Raw genomic sequence first — 12985 nt, 5'->3', positions numbered from 1 at the left:
AATATACCTTTGTTGGATGTTATTAAACAGGTACCTTCCTATGTTAAATTTTTGAAAGATCTATGCACTGTGAAGAGAAAATTGAATGTGAAAAAGAAAGCCTTTTTAGCCGAACAAGTAAGTGCAATTCTTCAGAACAATAATGCTTTGAAATATAAATACCCTGGTTGTCCTACCATTTCTTGCTTTATTGGAGAACATAAAATTGAAAGAGCCTTACTTGATCTTGGAGCTAGTGTGAATTTACTTCCATATTCAGTTTTTCAGAGTCTCAATCTAGGTGAGTTACAACCAACTTCTGTAACTCTTTTACTTACTGATAGATCTGTAAAAGTGCCTACAAGAATAATTGAAGATGTGTTAGTACAAGTCGATAAATTCATTTATCTTATGGATTTTATTGTCTTGGACACACAACCTGTTGAAGTATGTAATTCATTTCCTGTTATTTTAGGGCGTCCGTTTCTTGCAACTTCTAATACATTGATTAATTGTAGGAATGGACTCATGAAGTTATCTTTTGAAAATATGACATTGGAGATGAATATTTTCAACATTTGCAAGCAACCTGGAGATGATAATGATTTACAAGAAGTAGATCATATTGAAGAATTAGTTCATGATCAACTTGAATCTACTTTGAGTAAAATTAAGTTGGATGAATCTGAAAATTTGCAAATGATTTATTCTCAGGAAGAAATCACGGATAAAAAAGACACCAAAAATGTTGATGCTAATCTTTTTTCAAGAGTGACAACAGATTTGACATCTGATATCCCGCCAATCGATGATTACTTTCCTGACAAATCCTTACTTTCTCTTAGTTCAATGCCTTGGTTTGCTAAAAATATCAATTTTCTTGTTTCGGCAGATTTTCCAGCTCACTAGAGTACTGAAGACAAAGGAAAGTTTTTGAACGAAGTGAAGAAATTTTATTGGGATGACCCTAACTTATTCAAATATTGTCCTGATCAAAAATTTCAAAGATGCATTCCTGACAATGAGGTAAGTAGTGTCATTAAACTTTGTCATTCTGAAGCATGTGGGAGTCAATTCTCATCAAGAAAGATGACTGCAAAAATCTTACAAAAAGGATTTTATTGGCCCATCATGTTCAAGGACACGCATGCATTCTGCGAAACTTGTGAAAATTGTCAAAAAGTTGATATTGGTCAAAAAGTTTTGCTTTATAATTCTCGACTCCATTTATTTCCTGAAAAAATAAGATCAAGATGGAGTGGTCCATTTATTTTGAAACATGTGTATCCTTATGGGGCCCTTGATATTGAGAATTCAAAGAATAACAATGTTTTGAAGGTAAATGGACATCGTTTGAAAGCTTACTTTGATGAGTTTCCTGGTGAAAATGAATCCATTGGTTTGAATGATCTTTTAGATAAAGGTTGATTATTTTGTTTTTCTCACCTTTTTTTTTTTTGTGTTCCTTTTTGGTGTGACTTTTGTTTTGCTAGTTTCTCTCACCTCGGTCAAATGGCGGATAACGGTACTCCGTGACTTTTAAGTCGGTTTTTTCAGTTTCCCATGATAACTAATATCTGTGTATATATCTGTGTAATTCTTTGCTCTTTCTCCTTTCTTTGAATCTGTCCCCCAATTCTCAGTCGAAAATGGACACCACTCTTGAAAAATTGAAAAAGTATTTTCCCGCTCTGCCTCAGAATGCGATTATAAAAATTTACCGTGCTAGGTGTGAAAGATTGAGGTTGTTAATGAACCATGGAATTCTTGAAGATATTCGTTGGTTGATTGAAGCAAAGGTCCGGTTATCAGGTGAGTCCTCCAATTCTTTCATTTCACACATGCCTGGAACAAGTAAAAGCACTTTTACAAAGAAACGTCGTGCAAAACGACTGAAAGTTTGTCATAGATGTGCCAGATGGACTTGTAATGCGACATGTTGTTCTTTAGGAATAGTATCTGTAAACCGTGAAGATAAAATACAATTCATTAAGGATGGCCTAAGTAAGGGGTCTTTAGATAATCTTCTATTGACTCTTGAGACACACCCTAGTGGAGATGTGCATCGTGCAATTTATGATTTATGGCCACAATTCCATAAAGAACATGCTCGACATAGTCTTAGGAATCTAACTATATAAAAAAAGACCCTGTTTGCTAGTTTTTAAGAAAATTGAATGGGAAGCCTATCCTCGACCCATAGAGGGTGTTTAAGCCGTTCTTGGACGTAAAACCAAGGAAAGATGTGAGCCACAATCACAACTACCTGTACATCCACATGTTTTTTTTTTTCAAAAAAAAGGGGAGAAAGAGAGAGAGACTCCAACTGGCTTCCATATACGTGATATGATGGCATTTTCTTTTTCTCATCTATAAAACCTTCTTCTTCTTCCCTTCATTTCTACTTAACCCATACATTCATCAAATACAGAAGTGTGTAGAAATGGCAGGTTCCTCAAGTCATCACATAAACAATATTTGTGTTTTCGGTGGATCCAGTCCTAGGAAAGAAAAAGAGTTTTTAGAATCAGCAAATCATCTTGGTCAGGTACTAGCTGAGCGAAAGATTCATTTAGTGTATGGAGGAGGCAGCCTTGGGTTAATGGGGGGAGTGTCAATAGCTGCATCTTTAAGAGGCAGTCAAGTTTTAGGGGTTGTCCCCAAAGCTTTAGCACAAGGGGACATTATTGAAAAAAAATTGGAGAGGAATTATAGGTCCCTACAATGTCTGATCGACTGAATGCAATGTTTAACCATGCTGATGCCTTCATTGCCTTACCAGGTGGTCTGGGCATATTGGAAGAGATCTTTCATATTTCCTCTTGGGCCCAACTGCACATTCACCATAAACCCATAGGTTTGTTAAATGTTAACGATTTTTATGATAAGTTGTTATCTTTTCTTGATCATGCTGTGGAACAGGAATTTCTAACATCTTCAGCACGACAAATCATAATCTCTGCTGCTATTGTTGAACAATTGATTGACCAATTACAATCTTTCATCCCTGTAATTAATCCCTCTATGAGTTGCATAAATTGGTCAACTAAGGAAAGCCGTAAAAAGTTTAGATTAGATTTGAGCCTTCATTTGTAAAAACTTTGTGTCTTTTGGTTTTATTATTGTGTTTTGTTGTTTCTTATATTTGCTTAAGTGTGTTTCAGGTTTGTCAGTATTCGTTATTTCAGGTGATGTCTTCTATACTCTATCTTTCTACCTTAAGACATTGAGGACAATGTCTCATTTTGGTTGGGGGGAAAGGGTAGTAGTTGATATTAAAAAAAAAAAAAAAAACCTGTGTTTTCTATTTCATAAACTATTTGCAAAACTGTTGTTACTAGGATGGCAGAGTAAAAGGAGTTCTTTTGTTAAAGTGACTCTTGAGATGCGTCTTAGTAAACGTTCTTAACAGGGTTTATCAGAATACTTCTTGAAATATTCAAGTTTACAAACTCTCGTATTTGTAGCACTTGATTCTACTCATATGCTCATTTAACAAGTATTTTTAAATCTTCATTTTCACACACACACTTTAACATATGATTGTGGGTTGCACATTGGATTATTACATTATTTATGTTTTTTTATTAAAGGTAACAACTAAGGGAAATGGATAGTACATAATTTGCAAAAAAAAAACAAACAAACAAACAATGATAATAAAAAGGTAGATAAGTTTGGTTTTGTAGCCTCCCTAACCTAAACAATTAAGCCCGAAGGGATGTCTTAACACTTAATACCCTAAAGTCAACTCACTTGGGAGTTATTGGCCCAACGCTTGTTACATGGGTTGAGGAGAAAAGCTTAAGAGAATCAAACACTGCACTACCTACGTATTAGTATCTGCAACCCGAGTTGCTAAGCTCGTAGGGGTGTCTCAACACCTAATGCCCTAAGACCAACTGGTCTGGGAGTCATTAGCCTAAAACTCGTTACATGGGTTAAAGATACATTGTGTTTCAAGTTGTATGTGTATATAAATAAATAAAAAGAGAAAAATAATAATAATCCCAACCTAAGGAAGTTAGCCTTAAATATTAGAACAAAAATTTGTTTTTCTTCCAAGTAAAGCCCCATAACTATATGTTGATATTTTAAGCATAAAAGAAAGGTTTAGTAATATCTTGTTTAAGAGGTATTGAGCAGATATATGAATTTAATGAGAGTTTGTTTATCAGAATAAATTAAAGTAAGTTGAATGATGAATGCCTTCCTTTATGGAATTTGCAAATTGTTTTTCTATTTTAACGCTTTGATTACTATGGACTAGTAATAAGCTGGTTGGGGGGGGTGATTAGTACTTAAAAGTGCATATTTATCAAGGTTTTATATCATCATTTTGCACTTAAAGTATCAATAACTCCTTAACTAAAGCATATTTTATAATAACAAGTCTAATACTATAAAATGCCCTAATATATGGTAAATGTTCATCTTAAATACAGGCCTATCACATAAATCAAAGGATTGATTGATGAATTCAACTACTGAAATTTATGAAGATAAAGAGAGGGTGAAACTTAGAAAAGAGATGTTGGTGCAGTCCAAACTAGAACGTTGTTCGGTAATTGGGTCATATCTCGAGTTCTAGATGTCCAAATGACCTCAAATTTTTACACAGATTCAGTAAGACATAGGCCTACAACTTTCATGTTTTCATCAAGATCTAAGAAGGCCTTTTTCAAGTCCAAATTATAGCAACAATAGCGAAGTTCGAATCTGTCCTGCAGCCCGAACACTGTTCAGTGTTTGGCCCATATCTAGAGTTCCAGAAATCCAAATGACCTCCATTTTTTGTTCCCGAAAATCATATTAAATAAGATAATTAATATGATCATGTTAATAATTTATAATGAGCTATTAATGACAAATTATCTGATTGGAACCTCCTTCATGTGTGGTTTCCAAATTGAGTAATAAGAGTTTATACTATATTTGTTTGAAATACCATTGGTGGATCCTCTAACCTTGACATTTGTTTTTATCATTGTTTAAACCTTACATTAATCTTTCATCTCAAAGTTCTCATTAATTTCTTCATCTTCTTCTTTTATTATTATTAGTACTACTACTACTACTACTACTACTACTACTACTACTACTACTAGTATTATTATTATTATTATTATTATTATTATTATTATTATTATTATTTACATTTTGTTTATATTATATAATATATATCTTTGATCTTTTCATAAACTCGGTATATAGGCTGGAAACCTGTGACCCGATCTTTTAGATCATTTTCAGGTATAACAACGCTACGTACTGAGTATTATTATTATTATTATTATTATTATTACTATTATTGTTTTTGTTGTTGTTCTATTGTTATTTATAATTTATACAATTAACCTCTCTGTGGTTCGACCCTGGTCTTGCCGGGTTATTTATTACTTCGACACTCCTGCACTTGAGAGAAGACATCAATCTTTTGGTCGAGTCAATCATCAAGACACCTTGCCCAGTTAAAGTCTAAGAAGGCTTCAAGAGCGTGGGACTTGGATTGACGAAGAATTAAACTATGAGAAATAGCATGCCAAAGTTATCGAAGTACTCTTTTCACAACAATACAATGATTAGTTATTGGATGATGTATGAATTGATAAAAAATTTCTTATAAAATATACAATGTGAAAACGAGTAAAGCTAAGATATAGGAGTGAGCCAACAATACTCCTATAGAGCATGAGATTTGACAATAAATTCTTATTGTGCTATGTAAGAGTTGCAATAGCAGACATGGGAGACGTAACTCCTTTGGCAATCAATATGTTGGACTTGAGGACAAGATCGCAAATATAGTTTTATTCAATGAAGAATAAACCATTTATTGTGAAGTAAACTTTCACCCCCATGAATAAATATAATGAGCCAAGGTCCTTAAAATGTAGTTTGTAACATTTTGATTAAGTTGGCAATGAGAGTTGGATTCAAACTCGTGATAATTATATCATCCATATAAATCAAAATGTATATTGGAGATAGGCCTATATTGATGATAGGCTTTTGGTAAATATAAATAAAGATGTGTTCGGTAATTTGAACCTGTAAAGCCCATGCCAAGTAATTTGGAATTGACCATTGAAACCAAACATGTGGTGCATGCATCAGTCCATAAAAAGACTTGTGTTAATGTCATACATGATTTGAAAAGTCAGGATGTTTGAAACATGATGGTTGAACTATGTAGACATCTATATCAATAAAGCCATGGAGGAAGGCATTTTTAATGTCTAGTTGTTGAATGGTCCAATTTGAAGAGACAATTATTAAGAGAATTAAACGGGTCATAATTGGTTTAATTATAAGACTAAAAGTCTCACTAAAGTAAAATATTTCATGCAGTTGGTATCCCATGGTTACTAAACGAGCTTCATACCTTTTAAAGAAAACCATCAACAAGAGAACCATTAGCCTTCTTTTTTATTTGAAACATCTATTTACAGCCAACGAGTTTATGGTAGGTTCGGGAGGAACAAGTACCATGTTCCATTTTGTAATAAAACTAAAAATTATTCATTCATAGTTTTACATTATTCAAGAAGTATAGGAGCTATAGTTTAAGATATAGGTTCAGTAGTTGATGTAGGTTCATCTATTAGACTTTTTAGTATTAGGCCAACTAAATTTAATGTTGTTGTAGTGTGATTGGATATGATTTGTGTAAAATAGGCTCTAGAAAGATAGGTTCTGGTTCCATATGAATGTAGATTGGGCTTGTAGATATTAGACTTTGACTTTGTTTATATGTAGTGTCTTATGATGCATGAGGTAAGGGCAAGTTCTATTGGATTGAATACTGAATCAAGGATTAGTAAGGGCAGGTTCTGAGAGTTAGGAGTTCCTGAAAAAGTAAATCTTTCATAGAACGAGGGATTCTCCATTACTTGAGTTAGTATTTGTGAAGAAAAAAAATATGATGTATAGAAAAAAAAATTAAAAGTATGTTGTTTGCATATCAGGGCTTAACCTCTATGCATCTGGGCTCAAAGTTGTTTTTTACTTGATGAGACCGGGTGTGTCTATACACCAAAAGGAAAACCATGTTGGTTGCTTAAATGGACAACCTCATTGGTCACCCAAACGAGCAACTATGTTTAGCCTATGGTGACTAGAACGGCCTAATTTATTTTTTTGTTACCCCCCTTAAATGTTTCAAAAAAGGTGTTCAAAACATTGAACTTAGTTGGGGACAAAAACATACAAATGTTACTTGTAAATCTGTGCAACAATATTATCATGGCGAGGTCCGTGTTTTGTGGCAAGAATCAGCGTATTTTGTATTTCTTCATTTAAATTTTATCCAACATTTTTAAGAAGGATGCTTAATTTTTTTGGAGACAATTAGTCATGAGACCTAGAGTTAAGTGGTTATGGGAGCCCTGATACACGCTTGGAGATTCAATGGAAATTTTTTCATGGAGGTTAGGAGTTATAGAGACTACGTGGGAGACTAAATAGATTTCATAGAGATTTTTCATGAACAAATAGTACTATTTTATTGAAAAATCAAAAGATGAAGATATTAATCTTTAGATACAATCCAGGGATTATTGTATTCATAAACTAGTGGAGGTATCATCTGGATATCAATCATTCTTTCTCTTTTTTAGTGTGTGACACTATTTAGTATCATGCTCATTATCGCTATGAAATAGAAAAAAATTATAGGATTCATCATGTTTGCGTTGTTTTTCATAGGAGGAGGATATCATACAAGTTATTTCAATTTGTAGCAACTAGCACCTTAATTTGTTTGGTGGTTAAAAGTATAATGATAAATTTAAAGAATGCTAGGAGATCATGTATATGCCAATTGATTATTTTTTATGGTGTAGTTGGAGGGTGTATAACCTTTCCCACAAGGAATAGTTTTATACTCCACTAATTAAAGATTTTATGGTGATGAGTTCAGGAAGTCTTTTCATGTTGAGCATTTTTTCATCGAACCTTTTGAAGTAGGCCTTAATGTCCATATCTTCTCATTATGTGATAAGAAAGAGCTTTTTGGTGCTCTTTTAGGCACGTTAAAGCAAAAGATGATCTTAGATCTAAGATCACAAAAGTGAAGAATATAGCCCATGCTTTAGGTTATAGTACCATACATGTGCAAATTCATGAAGTGTTATTGGAAGAATTTTGCATAAAGAATCAGTCTTTTGTCATAAGCTCTAAAATGTTTCTCACATTTTATACATGCTCCCCAAGGATTTGTGACTCTCACATAATTGTTTATAATGGTTTTTGCATAGACATACTCTTTAAGGAGTCAAGAGTGGAGGATTATGTGATAAAGTGTAGATTCTCTTGCTAAGTTTTGTTTTTGCTGATGAACTTATGGAGTTATAAAGCTTGTGTTATGCCTAGGTCTTTTTCTATTGAGTAAGTGAGATGATGGAGATTGATGGCGAGTGGATCGTTTTGACCTAGCTCTTTTGAAATGTAAGAGTTCAAGTGTTACTCACTTATATTTCATTATTCATTGTCTCTTCATGGAATTGCAATCATTTTTGCAAACTTGGTGAGGCATTCATGGGAGTTTATTGTTGTTGAGTATGAGGCTGAGTGAAAAGATACAGTTACATTGTTGTGACAACATCATTGAGTAACTGCACCAAGTTGGAGAGTTATTAGAGACATGGAGAGCTAGAGTCCTTGTGGTGGTAGGGAGATCAATCACTCTCCTTTGTACTAGAGTGTCGTCGATCATGTAAAGAGTTTTTGAAAAAAGGTGAAAGTGAATTACCTAACTTTTTATTCAATTTTCTACAGATGGCATCACTAATAAAGACATGAAAAAAAAAACTCATAAAGAATGTTTGTGCTTTTTATGGTTTGCTATAAAATTAGGCCTTGTGACTTAGGAATTCATGAAAAATAAGTTTCTCATGAAATGATAGCTCTTAGATGCTTTAGTTAGTACTTATGGAGAATAAGAAGGTGATTTATAAAAAAAGAAAATTAAAATTATATTGTGTGTACCTGGATTTAACCTTTGATTATCTAAAGTCCAAAGTTGGTTTATACTTAGTAAGAACAAGTGTATTTATACATTAGTTTAGGATTTCATCGTAGAGAAAGAAATCATATCATTAACCAACCAAGTTTACTCATTAGTGTGAGCTTGGGTTATGTGCCTGGTATGTGTGGAGGAGAAGATAGTGTGCTAATGGAACAAGGTATATTTATTTTTATTAGCCATCATATGATAGGCATAGTAGACAAGTAACTATTAATGATAAATATGATGTTTTGTCCTACAAATCTTATGTATGTAAGACAGAAAAAATATGTGCTACAAGTAAAATTATCATATAATAATTCATAGAATTATACATAAAAGTGTGTGCCATGTAGATTTATTTGTTAAAAAGAAGAGAAGAAAAAAAATATTTGAGAGAGGAAAGTGGGTTGGTTAATGGTTTGGCGACTTGTAAGATCGAGTAACCTAAAAATAGTGCAACCATGCTAGTCTCCATGGCTAGCCCATGGAGACCAGCAAGGCCATTCGTATAGGCTTGGCCCATGGTGACCAATAGAGCCCAGATTCTCTTTTGTTTGGCCCATCAAATTCACTACCAAAAAATTTGAAAAACATTGACAAAATATTTTAAACATGTTCAGGCATAAATTTTATCAGTATTTTAATTGTCGATGGAAACCTATTATCAAAAAGTATATCATCAAGGATTTTCTTTTTGTTTGTATCTCCATCGAAAATTTCACATAATGATGGAACATGCAATGAAATATTCACGCTAAAAAATTAGAATTTTTTACTCATTTTCGATCGAAAACTCCGTCAACAACTAATTTATCATAAAATTTATCATTACTTATTCTATCAAGAAATCCTAAATATTCTATAATGATAAAATTGTAGGAAGATCTGTGTATTGTAAAGAGAAAATTGAATGTGAAAAAGAAAGTCTTTTTAGCCGAACAAGTAAGTATCATTCTTCAAAATAATAATGCTTTGAAATATAAAGACCTTGGTTGTTGATTAGTACTTAAAAGTGCATATTTATCAAGGTTTTATATCATCATTTTGCACTTGAAGTATCAATAACTCATTAACTAAAGCATGTTTTATAATAACAAGTATATCATCAAGGATTTTCTTTTTGTCTGTAACTCCTTAACAAGTGCATATTATAAAATTCACTACCAAGGTCTAGATTTGTGTTTTATAACACTTGATACAACAAATTCTTGGCACTCTCATAGCTCAACCGTATGGTATTACCTACACCTGTGCTATGAAAGGAACTTGATTTGTTGTTAACATAAGTTAGCATCATGAATTTCTGACAATATTTAAAAGTTTGGTGTTACTTAAATAAGATAATTAATATGATCATGTTAACAATTTATAATGAGCTATTAATGACAAATCATACGATTGGAACCTCCTTCGTGTGTGGTTTCCAGTTGAGTAATAAGAGTTTATACTATACTTGTTTGAAATATCATTTGTGGATCCTCTAACCTTGACACTTGTCTTTATCATTGTTTAATTTTCATATTGATCTTCCATCTTAAAATTCTCATCAACTTCTTCCTCTTCCTCTTCTTTATTATTATTATTACTATTATTATTATTATTATTATTGTTATTATTATTGTTGTTGTATTATTGTTATTTATAATTTATATAATTAACCTCCCTGTAGTTCAACCCCGGTCTTGCCGAGTTATTTATTACTTCGACACTCCTACACTTGGGAGAAGACATCAATCTTTTGGTTGTGTCATGTCTCATCACCTAATGCCTTAAGAGCAATTGGTCTGGGAGACATTAGTCGAAAGCTCATTACATGGGTTAAAGATGCATTATGTTTTAAGTTATATGTATATGTTAAAAAAAAAAAAAAAAAGATAATAATCTCAACCCAAGGAAGTTAACCTTCCACGTAAAGCCCCATAACTATATGTTGATATTTTGAGCACAAAAGAAAGGTTTATTAATATCTTGTTTAAGAGGTATTGAGCAGATATATGAATTTAATAAGAGTTTGTTTATCTAGATAGATTAATGGAAGTTGAATGATAAATGCCTTGCTTTGTGGAATTTGCAAATTATTTTTTCTATTTTAACGCTTGATTACTAGGGACTAGTAATAAGTTGGTTGGGGGGTGTGATTAGTACTTAAAAGTGCATTTTTATCAAGGTTTTATATCATTATTTTGCACTTGAAGTATCAATAACTCCTTAACTAAAGCATGTTTTATAATAACATATCTAATAATATAAGATACCTTTAATTTATGGTAAATGTTCATCTTAAATGCAGGCCTATCACATAAATGAAAAGATTGATTTATGAGTTCAAGTATTGAAATTGAAAGGACAAAGAGAGGGCCAAACTTAGAAAAGAGATGTTGGTAGAGTTCAAACTGGAACACTATTTGGTAATTGGATCATATCTAGAGTTGTAGATCTCGAATTTAGAACTACTTTATATGGATGGAAAGGTAAGACATAGGTCTACAACTTTGATATGGAGTCCAAGATTTAGAAAGACTGTTTTCAAGTCCAAATTATAGCAACAACGGAGAAGTCTGAATTTGTCCTGCAGCCCAAACATTGTTCAGTGTTCAACCCATATCTCGAGTTCTAGAACTTTCATAAGTATAGGTGGACCCAGTTCTGATGCTAGAAATGACATTTTATTCAGACAAGAAGATAAGGATTTTCACCAAGTCAAGAGTTGGCCACCCACTCAATAATTAACATCAAATCAATAGTTCCAAATTTTAGCCTATAAAAGGAGGCATTTGTCATGCATTTAGGGGCTTGGTTGTTCAGATCAAGAGCTTGCTCTTGCTCTTGCTCTTGCTCTCTCTCTTTATATTTTTTGTAATTCTTAAGTTTTGCTTTCATTAATATATTGTTTATGCTTTTCATTTCCTTTCCTTTACTTAGTTAACTTGTATCTTATTTATGTTCTTCTTTTGTTTATTTATGTTTCTCTTTTTCATTATGTTTAGCTAAGTTTATTATGTCAAGGTGAAAAGGTTACACTAATGGTGTAAGAATAAGTATGGTGTAATCTCAACATGGACCTTAATGTTTAATATTAACATGTCTTATCTTTTTATCTTACTAGTTCTTAATACCTTACTTGTTAAATGGTTAATCTAGATTTGTGTTGTATAACACTTGGTACAACAAATGCTTGGCACTCTCATAGCCCAACCGTATGGTATTACCTACACCTATGCTATGAAAGGAACTTGATTTGTTGTTAACATAAGTTAGCATAATGAATTCCTGACAATAGTTGAAAGTTTGATGTTACTTAAATAAGATAATCAATATGATCATGTTAACAATTTATAATGAGCTATTAATGACAAATCATCCGATTGGAACCTTCCTTGTGTGTAGTTTCCAGTTGAATAATAAGAGTTTATACTATACTTGTTTGAAATACCATTAGTGGATCTTTTAACATTGACATTTATTTTTATCATTGTTTAATCCTTATATTAATCTTTCATCTCAAAGTTCTCAGCAACTTCTTTTTCTTTTATTATTATTATTATTATTATTATTACTATTATTGTTGTTGTTATTGTTGTTGTTGTTGTTGTTGTATTATTGTTGTCTATAATTTATACAATTAACCTCCTTGTGGTTCGACCCCGGTCTTGCCGGGTTATTTATTACTTCAACACTCTTACACTTGGGAGAAGACATCAATCTTTTTTTCGTGTCAATCAGCAGATCTAAATGATCTAAAAAAACAAAAAAGAAAACTTAATTTGAAGCAACAAATATTTATTTTTTTACAAAAACACTTTTGAAAAGCGAAAATAAACAGGCTCTTAGGCATTAGAGAGTCCCCACCTCTAACAAAAGAGATCTTTTACAGGTACTAGTCACAAGCCATCTTAATTTATTAAGCACCAAATATAACTTATCAACCACCTTGGCTAAAGAAAAGCATGTCACTCGTGCGACGTCTGTTGGTGATTTTTTGTTTGCTTGCTTGAT

This window comes from Populus alba, chromosome 5 (assembly GCF_005239225.2).
Source record: "Populus alba chromosome 5, ASM523922v2, whole genome shotgun sequence".
Taxonomy (NCBI): Eukaryota; Viridiplantae; Streptophyta; class Magnoliopsida; order Malpighiales; family Salicaceae; genus Populus; species Populus alba.
The sequence above is the reverse complement of the archived record's forward strand: the minus strand, read 5'-3'. Positions refer to the sequence as shown.